Raw genomic sequence first — 15,182 nt, 5'->3', positions numbered from 1 at the left:
CTCAGATAGAGAGAGCAGGATAGCCACAGCTTTACTGAGGACAGTTGAGTGAGTCAGTCTTCCCTGTTGAGGATACCCTTGTGCACTATGGGATAAACATCCGCTTTCTCCCCTCGCCCTAGATTGCCAGGAGCAAACCCTCACCTCAGCCAAGCTAATAGGCAATATTCTTAGGCATTGCTTAATGTCTGATGGGGGACAAACCCATCCCCAAATCGCAAATCATTGGTACAGACAAATGATTTAAGACTGTCTGCAATGAACAATTGATAACTTATCTCTATACATCTCTGATCCACAGCAGAGTCTAATTTTCATATATGCCAATCATTAGCCTAAGGGGTGTGCCTAAACCTGGAGGACCTGATTGTTGTTATATATCAATATCTATAGATATATCTATGGATATAGATATAATGTTTTAATTTTTAAATCTGGTGTTCCTGGCTAAATAGTATCTGTCATAGGTAGATCTTAAAATGTGAACACTTTATTGTATCATTTATTCACTCTGTATCTTTATGTAGATTGTCCAGGTAAATAATTGATACTTTTCACCATAGTTAATCATTGCGGCTGTAATTCTAACCAAACACTGCTGTAATCTCTTGAAATTAATTGCATTTAAGTTTTTAGGCAGAGCAATATAGATTTAAATGTGTATTTTTATTTGTGTGTGTGTGTGTGTGAGAGAGAGAGAGAGAGAGACAGACAGACAGACAGACAGACAGACAGACAGACATGGGCATGTGTAGGGGTGAAGGCATCAAATCCAGAGTTACTATAAGTGGTTACAGTTGCCCTGTGTGGATGCTGGGAAACAAACTTGGGTCCTCTTTGATAGTAATATGCTCTCTTAGCCACCACTGAGCCATCTCTCCATCCCCAGAATATATTGTAATTAATATGATTTGCCCCATATCAGTGGTAAAAAGATTAATCCTTTATGGTGCAGTGACATATCATACAAGCATCAATTGTGTGAGTAATGTGTCAGATGTGATGTGGACAGGAAGAGGTTTGCATGTTTGAATGAGTCCTATCTCTACACAGATGCCTTTCAGGTCTGAAGTATGCTTGCTATCTTTAGGGAACCTTTCATCTACTAAAATAAGAGTAGTACTCACGACCTTGAAGCAGGGATCCGAAATGACCACTTTGTAAAAATTGCTTTTGCCAACAATGACAAATGAAATCAAGGTTTGTCCTTACTTGCTCTTTGACCGGACACTGCCTAGAAGTGCGACTATTTCTCCTCTATAAAGCAAGCCAGGCTGCAGGGAAAGGTGAAAGGTTAGCATTCACATCAGTTCATGGAGATACTTACGTTAGGCGATGCATGTACATTTCCATGTCAGTATCCAGGAGCATTACAGAATTTGTTAGTCTAATAAAATGTCACAATTTCACTACCAGGAAGCAATTCAAAAATAGTCTTATTTACCGCAGTAAAATAGTCATGGTTATACTTTCCTGATACTGTATAGCTGTGGGATAAATTCTGACAGATTATTTTCTGAGTCTATTCCTATTCAGCATTCATTAAAGAAAGAGATCTTGCGCTGAGCATGGATACTTTGAGATTTTATTGTGGCCCATTGTATTTTAAATCTGAGCATTTCTAAAAATATGTTTATTTTTGAGTTTTCCATATTCTCCTCCCGTGTCTGTGGAGTTCATGGAGTATAGATATACACACATGTGTATGGCGTGACCTGGCGCTGTTGCCTGCCCCTGTTTGCCTGGGACAAACTGAAAAACATAGGACAAAGCCATTCCTTGTTTGTCAGCCCTCTATCCTTGTGAAGCCACTGCAGGGCAGTGGAATAAACCCCATTGCGGCCACGTTCACAGTCGTATGTTCCTGATGACGCTTTTCACCTGTTCCAGGTACCTGGGATATCTTTGCTTATGAACACCATGCTCTAAACTGGGTGTTGTCTCAAACTTCTGAAGATAAGTTCAAATTTTGCTGTTACTGTTTTCATTGTTGTTTTGGACTTCTGGTCAACATCTGTAGTTAAAACAGTTGGATGTGGTGGCCCCCTTCTATAATGCTAGCACCTGCAAGGAGAAGCTGAGGCAGGAGGTTTGAGAGTTCAAGACCAACCTGTGCTACATAGTGAGACCTTGTTTCAAACACTAAGACAAAACCGTCACTTTAAAGCTGGTGGCACAGCTGTGTGGCAGCCTGTTGGTCTGGCATTCAGAAATCAGCATCACATATATTCCTGAGTGTTATAAAATGAACCGACCTGCTGTCCAGATTTCCTGCCCCTTCAATCTTATGGTGCAGCCACTTAGAGAAAAAGAAAAGCAGCCCATCCCAGCTTGTCTCAACAAAGGCACTGGCTACAGTTTCTACACAGGAGGATAAATACAGAATTGCTACATAAGGGCCACACAGAAAGAACCAGCAGCACTCTTTCACTCTTTATAATTTAGTATCTTCCCCCAGCAAGACTCCTACATATTAAGAACACAAAATTACCTGCCAGTTCTTAACCGCGAAATGTGCAGTGGCCATACCCTCCGCACCATGACTTTTTGGCAGGGCCCTGGCTGGGAGAAGTAAAGAGTATTCTGATCTCACTCTCTACCCCTTGTATTTCTTTCCAGTCCAACTACACCACAGCTCGAACTCTGTTTTCCATTTTGCGTTCACTGAGTAGTAAGTGCATATCCTTGATGTATCCTAGCTAATGTTATCAAGAGAATGAGGCAAGGTCTAATCACCAATTTTATGGACAAATCTCCCCTAATCAGCCATCTGTGAGGAGGCCCCATTAAAGTAGTGGGCCCTTTGACAGAAAGCTGAATGTAGCAGGCACTGGCAATTATGTTTACAACGGTCATACAATGCTTTTATTTCTAGCTGTTTATCCTTCTCGGCTAGCCTGGGAACAGTTGGTTCAGTCTGTCGGAATCTGGAAACCTGATGACACTGAAATGACTGCATCCTATATGGTGCCAGGATACTGGAGAAGAGCTACGGCTCTGAGGATGGCTGGAGGGCCATCCTCCCATTTCCCCCAGAGTGCTCTAAACAAAGAGACAGTTTATGGTTTTTAATAAAATGCTCTACAGTTTATACCAAATATAATAGAGGAAAAAAATGACCCCAAGAAATAGTTCTTCTAAAATCCTTACATCTTATTTTCAAAAGCGTCTGAAAATTGGTTTCTATAGATCTCTCTGAACAGTAGATTCCTATTCTCTCCCACCACATACAGTTTGAGTTGAGCTCGTACAAGGCAGGTGCTGATGCGTTGGACAACCCAATTCTTGCTAAAGTATTTAATACAGATCTTCTCCTCCAACCACTTCCTGTCATGATGTAATTTATCTTAAAAGGTCAGTTATCTTCTGCCTGGTGAGCTGAGAGCCTCTCCCCAGTGGGTGTGGCTGAATGACTGCAGCTTCTGGTTTGAGGTCGAGGTCTTTTCTGTGACTTACATAGAAAATGTGTTTGTCAAACTGGCGTATTCTAACTGTGAAGACTTCTCCATTAGTCAAAAGGGAATCTTTAGTCTGGCTTGCCCTCCCGAGTTGACTGTTTTCTCAAATCAGCAGAATTCTGTAAGTCCCCTAACTTTTTATAACAGTCAGAGGGAATGATGATATTTGCAATAGAGCCAGCATAAATGTCAGTATGTATTTATGGGGGAGAATATGAATCTACTGGTCAGACTAAAAGAACCAAAAAAAAAAAAACAAAACAAAACAAAAACAAAAAACAAAAAGGGAAGAAGTGGATCAAGCAATTAATAGCTTCCAATGTTTCCTGAGGGATTGTTCAACAAATATCAAAGGCAGTTATAAGAACTGTGAAAATACTGGCTTCCTGGCACCCAGTTTTCTTCTGTCTCTCCTCCAGATCTCGAGCCATTTCCATTTAAATAAATTCCTCAGGTTGCCTCAGTACACAGTTGGGAATATGCTTGAATTATTCTTGGCCTTTATGGTTAATTTAGCTATAAAATTAAAACCCAAATTATTTTATTTTCCCAAAATAAAAACCAATTATAGATTTGTCTTATTTGAGGAGCCAGCGTGTTCTGATGCTGTCATTTGTCTATAAATACTATATTCCCATTCTTTATTAGAGTGTCATTTTCATGTAAATTAAATGCTAAGGGATGAAAATAGATTTAGCATCCAATTGAAGCTTAGATTTGTTTTTTGAATCCACCATACCATTTTAGTGCATTTTTAACTTCCTGCTAAAGTTATTCCTACAACTGTATTTTAGAGTTTAAAGAAACTCTCCAGTTATAGCTTGTTGAATACTAATGCAAGATTTATTATGCTTAACATATGAATCTATGTGCATTTTATTATAAATTTATAATAATCATTAGGCTCTTAACCCCGGCCAGAGGTAAGCTTGTGTAATACACAAACCTATAAGTAACACATATTATTCCCAGTTTTAAATAAACCGGTCACTCCAGGACCAGGTTTGTCAGTTTCCACAGATGTGTAAACTTCTTCTCCATGCAGATTTGAAGACCCTAGATTCTCTCATAAGAGCAAAGAGAAATCAGTGAGTCCTCAATCCAAGCCCATGATATCATGATAGCTACTGTGCAAACACTTGGGAACAAGCAGCATAATAGACAAAGTAGTTGTGATACAGGCAACTGGTCTACCAGAGGAAGGCTGCACAGAGTTAGCAATTAAGAATCATTTCTGAGAAGTATGGGTAAAAATATTGAATCTGATTGGAAGTATAGGGAAAACTGGCATTGGAAAAAAGCCAAAGAACTTCTCTCAGAACAGTTAGGCAGTAGGCATTGACAAAATGAAAAAAAAAATTAAAATGATTACAACCAAAAATCACTCACTTTAGGCACTCGGTTTACATATCAGTCTTGGAAGCCTTTATTCATATGCAACACTCTCCTATTCTCCCCTATGCTGTTGTCATCTCCATTTTATAGATGTGATAAAGACCAGAACAGTAACTTGACTGGAGTCAGACAGTTAGCACTGTATCAGAGAGCCTTCTAAGCTAGAAGTATGAATTTAGAAATAGCCAGGTTCTCCTTATTAATTAAAGCCACGGGAATGAATAAAGTAGCTGAGGAAGAGTTAGCCCTGGGAGAGTCAAGGGCTATGATTTAAATCAAGTACACAGAGAAGGAGAAATGTTGTTCGAGGTCAGAGGGGTATAATTGTGTGTGTGTGTGTGTGTGTGTGTGTGTGTGTGTGTGTGTGTGCGCGCGTATGTTCCACCTTAAGATCAGCTTCCTTTAAATGAATATTCAAATGTTGGAATGAAAGTTATGAAGGGATTTAGATTCATTACAGGCTGAGAAACAGCTTACAAAAGTTCCTGAGATTCTGCCAGAGAAAAGGAGAGAAAGATTTGAACACGTCAACACTCCATATATACCAAAGCAAGTAACTTTCTTGCACTGGGATTAAGTCCAGTACACAAAAGTAAAATAATATAGAGATATTACAAGTTAAACAGGTATATATCACTTCTTATAAAAGAAGTGCATAGGCAGTCATTCAAAGCTGCTAGATATAATGGCCCACAAGATGTTACTTGATCACTTTCTTCATAACTTTAAAATTATACCTGTTCTTCCCAATGGCTGCCATGTGCCAGCCATTGATTGAATCTCTGCTGTAGGAACCTTAAGAGAAAAGGAGACTGATGGACTGTCTAGTCTCTTCCCTTTAGACTTATCTGGAGACAATCAAAACTGGCTTAGATCTCATTGATCAAAGGTTGATCAGTGCAGGCCACACCTGTAGTGATAGGAGGTTAAGAAACCATCTTTGAATGGGCAAAAATCAATCTTGTGTTCACTATAAAGGAAGGGGAAAAGAAATTCTGTGGGCCATTGTCAATTTGTTCTTTGGTAAAGAGAGGGTGATGTGCTGTGTGAAATGGGTCTGGGGTCTGAAGAAAATTATTATACAATCTAACTTATTTTGGAAAGTCAAAATGTTTTATTTCTGCAGAAGGGTATGTAGTCCCATAGGAATCAAACAGGCATGTATACCCAGTGGGAGTCCCCACTCTATTTTTATCTCTAACAATAAACAGGACCCCTTTGGCTCACTCTGAGTGGTCAGAGTTTGGCCTCATACTCCTATATTATCAGCTAATTTAAAATGACATAGTCAATGAGCAGAACGTAGTTTGGAGCACTAAGTGAAACCTTAAGTATAGACTTTGATTTCATTAAGAGCTGACCCTAGAGGAATCTGAATTTTTGTCAAGTGGGTTCTTGACAAAAAAATTTTTAATGAGGTTCTGTCTTATTTAACAGTTCCTTTTGTATTTTTCAAACATAAACCATCTCTCCTGTTGGTTTATCATAAGGAGGCTCCAACATCATCATAACTACCCAAGTGTTTAACAACGGCCAACCACTACTTTTATGGTCCGTGTGAGCTATCTGTTGACTCTCTTGTATACCATAGGCACGTCCATACAGAAGTTAGTACATCTCACTGAGCAGTAGGGTCAAAGTTAGGAACTGTGGCTTAGTGAGATTGTATAGCACAGGTCTTGCATTTCAGAGACAGAGCCTGACTTTCCATAGCAGTTTCCCAGTAGCCAACATGGCTCTTTGATGAGCTCCAGAGACACCTTCCCATTGAGCAATCACCTGTTCCCTGCTGAGCTCTGTACCAGACGAAGACTCTTCGAGTGGATAAAGTAGAAACCTCATCAGGAAAGACAGCTGTGTATGTCATTAGCCCAGCTGGACCTCACTGTCTCCACTGGCAAGGAGAATAAGAAGGATGTCAGGCCAAGCCAGATTGCTATTCCTCATGGAGGCTGTGTTGGAGAGAGGTACTCTGCCATTCAGACAATAGCTCCTGGGGTGGATGAAGTTTCAATAGACAATTTCCGTCCTAGAATTTGCATATTGCTTCCACATTCTCAGGCATAAGTCTAGATCAATGAGTTTTCTTTTCTTTTTTTCTGAATGTAAGTCTTGGGAAGTCAAGGATGCCTCCAGATACTGATGGTGTATTGAAATTGGAACTTGGATTGAGGACCTTGGCTTTGTTTGAATAATGCTCTTGAAGATCATTCTGCTACAAAGCCAACACTCTCCATCTTTCAGCACGTAGATTCTGGGTATGTTCTCTCAGTTCCACTCCCGAAGATGAGACAGTGTTGATTCTTCTGTGATTTTATTTTAGGACAATTCCTCAGAATGGTCAATAGTCCCATGTATTGGATTGTCTGATATATGCTTGACAAATTGTAACATTATAACCATATTCTCTACAAGTATCAAAAAATTGCATGTTCAAGTCCCTTATGTAAAAGGCATAGTATTTGAAAAAAGCCTGTACACAGTTCTTAGATAATAAAAATCATCTCTAGATGGTTTATTATATAGGATTTGATGTCATTGGTGTATAAACAGTTATTATATTGAATGGAGTATAACAGCTTATGGAATGATGGCAAGAAAAGTGTGTACATGTTTAGTAAAAGCCAAACTCCTCTTGAGTACTTTCAAAGTTAGTTCACTCCTTATGTAGATATAGAAGGCCAACTGTACTTCCCTCAAAAGATCCAGAAAGGACAGGTATGGGGACAACAGTTGTGATGTTCAACCTGTTCTTGCAGTGCTCCTGCTTGTTCTACAAGACCCAGTGCCTTATCAGTGCTCAGACATCCTGGAAAGAAGAGATGGGAGTGCAGCCTAGTGACGCAGCACCTACCTAGCATGCACACAACCCTGGTTACCACCCAAGCACCACAGAGATAAATTAACTAGTCAATAGTAAAGTTTTGCAGAGAGAAGGGACTTTACAAGTTCAGTTGGAACTAATTTAGTCACAATAATTCTCATTAAGAAAACCTGGAAAGAAACTGCCAAGATGCTATATCAATTAGAATGCCATATTGCAAGGAAATAGGAGAAGATGGTGGACAGATTGTAAGCCCAAATTCTAGCAAAATTCCCCTTGAGCAACTTGTGAAGGAGTCTCAGGTGAGACTGCCATTCAGTTACTTGCACTGATTCTCAGCAGAATGGAAGGGCTCCATTTCATGGTCATTAACTGTGTTTTCTGATGCCCTCCAGCCAAGACAGAGCAGCTCCCATGAAAATCCAAGATTCTATAGATAGAGCAGCAGGCCTAAGCAATCAATAACTAAACTGTGAAGCCAGACAATATTTATTGATCATTTATTAAATAGGTTTGCATGCTAACCTAATGATACATATAATTGGCATAATAAATGCCATTAATCCAATTGAAGTTAACAAAAATACAGTTCTGAGATGCTAATTTGCATAAAGTCTTAGCACTAAGTGATGATGAGTATTTATAGCTTTGAGGTGCAGAGTCCAAATTCATACATACATATATTTAGTCATAAGAATTCTAAAATATTAAAAAAAAGTGCCAAAGGGAAAGTGAATTCAGTTTTTACTTTTAAAAGATTTATTTAGTTTTGCTTTATATATATGAGTGTTTTGCATGTATGCGTGTGTGCTCGTGCATGGTGTACATGCATAGAGCTGCAGGGACCAGAAGAGGATGAACTGGAGTTATAGCTGGTTGTGAACTGCCATGTGGATGCTAGGAACCAAGCCGGGATCCTCTGCACTAGCATCAAGTGCTCTTGACTGTTGCGCCATTTCTCCAGACCGCTAAACTTCTTATGGGGCAAAATTGGCCAAGAATTTATCTTGTTGATAGCATTAAAATTCTAACATCTTCCAAGTAGAAGAATAATTAATGGTCATTAGAGATGGGACTAAAGGAAGGGCATTTGCCTCTGAAAATGAACTAATGTCTATGTGTGTTCTGAGACAAGGGGAAATAGAAAATTCCTTGTAAAATTCTTTGCAAACACGCAGACAAGATTTCTTGCCTTCTGAGCACTAGTCAAGATAAGCCCAATTAGAGCCATTGATGGTAACACATCCACCTAGAAAGGGGAGAAAGAAAATCAGGTTATTTTACCAAGAATCAATATCCTGGCAAAAAATATCCTTCCTAGAAATCTTGTTTAGATTCCACATATTCACTAGAGGAATGATAAATGGCACTACAAACTGGTCTGGGAGCTAACGGGAGCCACATAAGGAAACTGTCATGTCATCGGAGGAAGGAAATGAGAACTTGGAGCCGAAGAGGAAATAGACTAAAGAATGGTTCTTAAATGGAATGCATGCTTTGATATGATTCTTTGGCATCTTGCTCTCAATAGACAGGCCAATATCAGGAAATCTTGGAACAAGCTCAAGGATGATATAAGACCTAAGAGTGTATAAACCTGGACAGGATCGATGGCAAAAAAAAGTTTGTTTGCAAAGGGCTCATACAGCCAAGCCTTCAGTGTCTTCAAACCACTCCCATAACACAATGTGTGAGCCATGCTAAACAATTTCTAGAGTCAGGAATCCTTTGCATTCATTTAATTGTGTGTGTGTGTGTGTGTGTGTGTGTGTGTATGTGTGTGTGCATGTGTGTGTATGTGTGTGTGCATGTGTGTGTATGTGTGTATGTGCATGTGTGTGTGTGTGTGTGTGTGTTGCCTCACCTATTATGTGATGGACACAGGGAGACTTGTGGTCAGTTTTTTTCCTCTACCATGTGGGTCCCTGGAATCAAATTCCAATCATCAGCCTTGGCAATAGGCATCTTTACCCACCAAGCTATTCCAGCAGCTCTAGAAAGGAATATAACTCCCTGTATAACTGGGTGCATTCTGGGCAAGCCTCTTGAGTGCCTCTTTGTCTTCTTTCTTGCAACTGTCTAATGCAACAAACAAGACATCAGTGCATCATTGGGCATACAAGAGCCTGTAAGATCTTCATAATGTCCTGTAGGGAAACATCAACTAGTCCTATCTGTAATTGACTTGGGCTACCAAGGGTTAAAGTAGGCTTAAGAGATTCATAACAGACATTCTCGGAGCCTTTAAAAGGCTAATTTGTCATGTGATGTAATGTGTGTCAGTTGTAATTAGAGGGAAATAAAGTTAGGAAAATGTATTCCTATTGGATGGAGATGTTTGGGAGATCCAATGAGATAGAATGAGAATCTGGTATTTTGAATGAATCATATGAACGCTGGGTGTTTTAAAAGAATTCCCAGTGATCTGAAAGGTCAGGACCAGAAGATACCCAAGCTTCTTCTTAGCAGTCATGTTCCACATTCAGCACTTCTGATACGGAAGAAGATTCACTTTAACCAGTGTTCCTGTCTAGTCTCGTGTGCTGTCAGGTTTGCGATCAACTGGTTAGAGAACTCTAGGCACAGTTGAGACTATGCAAAGTCTGTGCCATTCCCCAAGGCACATGCAAATAGTGAAGGGATACAGAACTCCATCCCTGGAGAAGTTGCTCTCTGCCCTGTTGCCTACCTGGTATGGAGAAGCCTTTTCATGTTTACTTGGCCCCCCATGGGGACACACTTTCTACCACAAAGGGAACTGTCAGGATATGCCTGCTGTGTTGACATGCCAAAGTACCTGAGAAAAATCGACTTAATGGAAGAATGACTTTAGCCCCTGATATCAAAGGCTTTGGTCCTCGGTCAGTCACCAGCTCTGCTATTTGAGGACTTGCCATAACACGTCATCAGTGTGCATCACAAGAGACAGCACATGGTAGAGTAACACTGCTCATCCCACACTGACCAGGAAAGAGAGAGATGGGAAGGGGTGAGATCCCAAAAATACCCCTCCAGGCTACAACTTTGGTGACCTAACTTCCTCCTATTAGGCCTTAGCTCTTGACAACTTTACCACATTCCAACAGGACCATCAGCTAACACTGTACCTTAAACATATGGCCTATGGGAGCATTATGATCTGACTCAAAGCAACTGCTAATCCCTCTAAGTTGATAGTATCCCTACTTCACAGAGAAAGCACTGGCGGAACACTCTTAGGATTACATGGTGAATTTGGTTTGTGCAGTAGGCTTTGGTTTAAGTTAGGAGACTTTCGACGCAGTTGAGACTATGTACAGTTTTACAAATTCATGTCCTTCCCTTTGGTGTGCAAATAAAGAATGGGTCCTAACTCAGCCTAAACTAACTGGAAGAGAGAACTGTTGGCTCATGAGAGAAAGGTGTCCAGGGTTTGAATCATCTCAGGTTCTGCTAGAAGCAAGGTTCCATGTAGCATAACAGTGTCTTGTCACCCAAATCACCCTTTGTTCTCTTCTCCTGTCCTGACTCAATTCTAAGTCATTGTTCCCCCTCAAAGTGGCAGGAAGGTCACCTGCAGCTCTGAGCCACAGGAAAAGTATGAACCTGAGGACTAGATGCTTGTTTTTATAAATAAAGTTTTATTAGAACACTGTGTTGTACATTAGTATAGGTTGACTCCTTCCATGGGGCAACATCAGAGATGAGCATTTACAATGGAAACTATCTGGTCCATGAAACCTAAAGTGTGTTTACCTTCTGGCTTAACAGAAAGAGCTCACTGATCTCTGTAGGAGATATCAGGCTTAGCTGAGGTTTGGTTTGACTCTGGAAGGCACAAATTATGTCGCTGCAAGAACATTAGACCTGATGAACGAAGAGTCCACACTATTTAAAGATTGCCTATGGATTAACACGGGCTTTCCACACTCATCCGCAAGCTAAACAGACAAGTTCTGCTCCCAGGTCGTGTACAGTCTGTGGATCAAACGAGGGAGAGCTTGTTTGCTGAGATTCTTGTAGCCACTACACACGCCTGTGGTTGAAGATTTAAATTCTGGGAGCTGAGACAGGGATTTTGTGTTGAATGTCTCAAGAGGAACCCTGCTGATAACCTCTAGCATTTTGGTAATTGTAACACTGAGTCTGTGTCATTGAAGGTTTAAATGGGAGCTACTTCTCTGGCCTGGTAACCACGGTCTGCCCTCCTGACTGCCTATGGTCATGGACTAGAAATAGCCTCATTTCCAGGCCATTCTTCTGAAATGTAAAGCATTTGACATAAGAGGATCGTCTCTTCTCTGCTTCTGGACTGCTCACTAGTTAACCAAAGCTGGATAAAGACCTTTCACTCTGTAGCTCCAGTGTTGACTGTGGCAGTAACACGTCTGGTCTGTAACCCCTCACAAATTGTAACCTGTCAGGTAAGAGTCCCAGCAAGCTCGAGAATTGAGTCTCATTGCTTGCTCTCATCCTTGAGTAAATCACTGGAGGTAGAAGGCAATTGGCCAGCCCAGGGCCACATGGCTACCTCAAGTATTAGGATTAAGGCCAGATTCTTTGTGAAACCCCTGGGAAGAAGCCCCCTGATGGAGGCTAAGAAGTCAGGTTCACCATAATCTACCAGGGGATAAATTTGGACTCACACTGCCTTGGCTTCAAAATTAACATTGTTCTAACTCTACACGATGTATAGCATTTCCTAAGAAGCAGGTTCAAGGTTATTCCAGTCTCAACTGGCACCTGCTGCTCTTCCAACCCTAGTTCACAGCATAGGCAACTTGGTAAAGAGAATGCCCTACAGCCCTTAATGCCCTGGTGGTCCAGTGTGGGCATCCTTCACAGAACCATAGGGTAAGATTACAGTCCTCCCTCAGTCAATGCTCAGCTCAAATCTGTTCAGACCAGCATCTGTTTTGTAACCTTATCATCACTTTGCTCATTCCTGAAGACCTCCTGTGGCCTGGTCAGTAACACAGAGCTAAAGAGCCAGACCTTTCACACAGCGGGGAGATGTTTTAAAAATAGGCATGTCTTAATTAAAAAGCACGTGTTTCTTTGCTTCTGGGAAGTTATTGCCTCCTATTCATTAGCCCCTCCCCAGTTGTCCCAGTTGTCCAGTGGGGACACCACATGTCACAGACTCTGAGAGCAGTGTGAGGGCTTGGAAAGGTGATGTCATACAAGTGCTTAGCTTAGGGCTGGCCCGACTGCAGTGGCTAAGGAATGGCAGCTGTCATTATTATTGTCCATGTCAACCCTCAGTGTCGTCCCTGGTATCCTTGTCATTGTGTTTTCTGTCACCGTGGCAAATACTGGGATGAAATCAACTTACAAAGAGGAAAGGGTTTGTTTTGTTTTGATTTAACAATGTTACACACATACAATTGAATTTGGTCAGATTTACCACTAATTTGCCTATTCTGACCCCTCCCTCTCCTGTAGAATGTCCCTTACTTTCCAAATAGTCGCCCTTCTACTTTCTCTTTTGGTGACCCACTAAGTCCAATCAGAGCTGCACGAACATGGATGGCAGGCTAGAAAATGAAATACAAGCAACCTGCCAGGGGTTCGACCACCAAGGAAAGTGACTTCCCCTGCCCCAGCAATCATTAGTTGCCCAGACCTTCTCAAGGAAGAGTAGCGCCCATGAGCCCACCCCTACCCATGATGGAATGTGAATGAGACTGATTGAGTGCCAGTCTTGTGTGGGTAAACAAGGAGGAAGTTTTAAGTCAGTTCATGACTTCAGAGATGTCATCCTCACAGGATCCTGTCACCCTGGGTCTGTGATGAAGAAGAACATCACGGTGGGGGGTATAGACAGTCCGTTTGCTTCATAGCAGCCAGGAAGCAAAAAGGAGATGGGAAGGAATCAGGGCTCTGACACGCCCTTCAAGGAAAAAACTTGAAGGAACCTTTCTCTCACTGTGCCCTACCTCTTAAAGGTTCCACTATGTCTTAAAAGTCTGAGACTTAAAACTCTGAGACTTAAATGTCTGAGACTACGTCTTACCCCATGGGCCTTTGGGTGATGCCTCTGATTGACATGCTTAAGTCATTAGTGGGATTGTCATCATCGTCATTGTCATCATCATCACAATCACCACCACCACCACCATCACCACATCACCACCACCACCACCACCACCACATCACCACCACCACCACCACCACCACCACCACCACCACCACCACCACCACCATCACCAGCCCTGTCCCCCATCAGAGCCTAAGAGAATCACTGTTGCATTTAGAACAAGAAACAGGAAACTCTGTTCAGGTTTTAATTTGGATCCTCCACTTCGCACACAGGGGCAGCCTCTCAAGAGGCCCACATGCCCTGTTCCTCCTGTCCTTTTTATCTCCAGCCAGACATCAAGTAGCACACACCATAGTGGCTTCCTTCTGACCTGTAGCCCAATGGGAGGCTGAACAATTACTGCTCACTAGGCCATCAGTGCTGGCCTCAAAGGGGGCATTTTTATTATTGCTTTCCTTGTAATTTCATACATGTCTACGGTGAATTTATACATCATCCACCCCTACTCCTCCACTCCAACTTCTCCCAGACCACCCCCAACTCCCCTACATGGGACCTCCACATTACATCCCCTCCCGCCAAGATTCTGGGAACATTGCAGAAGAATGTGCAGAGACATTTTAAGAGTCGAAGGTCCAGGAAGACTTCTGCAAAACAATGTCTTCTGGACATGACGTGGCCATTGTATTCATGAACTCACTCACAAAGCTGTGGCTTCCTGCCCAAGACACACACAGGATCAAGGCAGCTGACACGTTCCAGCCTGGGGAAGAGGAGCTATGGAAGAGAGGGGCCTTTCGAAAGCCAAGCCACCCTGAGAAATGCATTAGTAAGGAACCAAGTAAAGTGCTGTGCCTACCTACAGTTAACACATACACAGAGAGTGTGCAGTTACCCCAGGTTGGTCACAGCACACACAGAGGCTTTGGGTTCACCAGGACCAAAATCATGCAGAAGTCAAATATGATCTTTCCTGAATTTCTAAGAAGAAAGAAGAAAAGAGTTGTCTTCCGGACATTTCTCTCCAGACTGAACGAACTCCAGTTGTCACACAGAGAGACCTAGCTGCCTATTAAAGCCCCTTGCATCTGCTGCTGGGAAGTCCCCAGGAGATGCTAGCCCAGGCCTCCCTCTGCTTGCAGGCTCTGAGCTAGCCTGGCTTTCCATTCTCCCTCCTGCCACTGAGACTGAGGACAGAGGGCTTAAGCAAAGCAGCCTTTCAGTGATCTGTGTTTAAAAGGAGGCTGATTTCAGAGCCACTTCTAGCTCTTGGCCTTTCCCTTCCTTTCACCTTTGTCCCATTATCTCCCACATCCCTGAGACAGGAGAGTACTTGATTCTGAGCTCTGTTTTGTTTTGTTTTTCTTTCTTTATAAACTGCATTCACAGGCCGGCCTAGTGCCTTCCAGTTTCATTATCCGATGGCAGAGCAGCCAGGTTGAGAGCTAGCCTCCGCCGTGAAAATGTCGGATGGTGATTAAAA

At 41.9% G+C, this 15,182-nt stretch overlaps 1 protein-coding gene across 14 annotated transcripts in view; it reads left to right on the top strand.

The window, feature by feature from the left end:
• Nucleotides 1-15,182, top strand: part of Phactr1 (phosphatase and actin regulator 1) — a 477,222-nt gene that overhangs the window by 264,062 nt on the left and 197,978 nt on the right. Inside the window, exon 1 of one of the 14 annotated variants that reach the window (XM_039095684.2) lies at nt 6,964-7,111. The exons of the other annotated variants lie outside the window; for them this stretch is intronic. The gene's annotated coding sequence lies outside the window, so the exon portion shown is untranslated. Of the gene's footprint in view, nt 1-6,963; nt 7,112-15,182 lie in introns of those variants that run through there. 14 annotated transcript variants of the gene reach the window in all.

This window comes from Rattus norvegicus, chromosome 17 (assembly GCF_036323735.1).
Source record: "Rattus norvegicus strain BN/NHsdMcwi chromosome 17, GRCr8, whole genome shotgun sequence".
NCBI classification, from domain to species: domain Eukaryota; kingdom Metazoa; phylum Chordata; class Mammalia; order Rodentia; family Muridae; genus Rattus; species Rattus norvegicus.
This window is presented reverse-complemented; position numbering and strand designations above follow the sequence as displayed.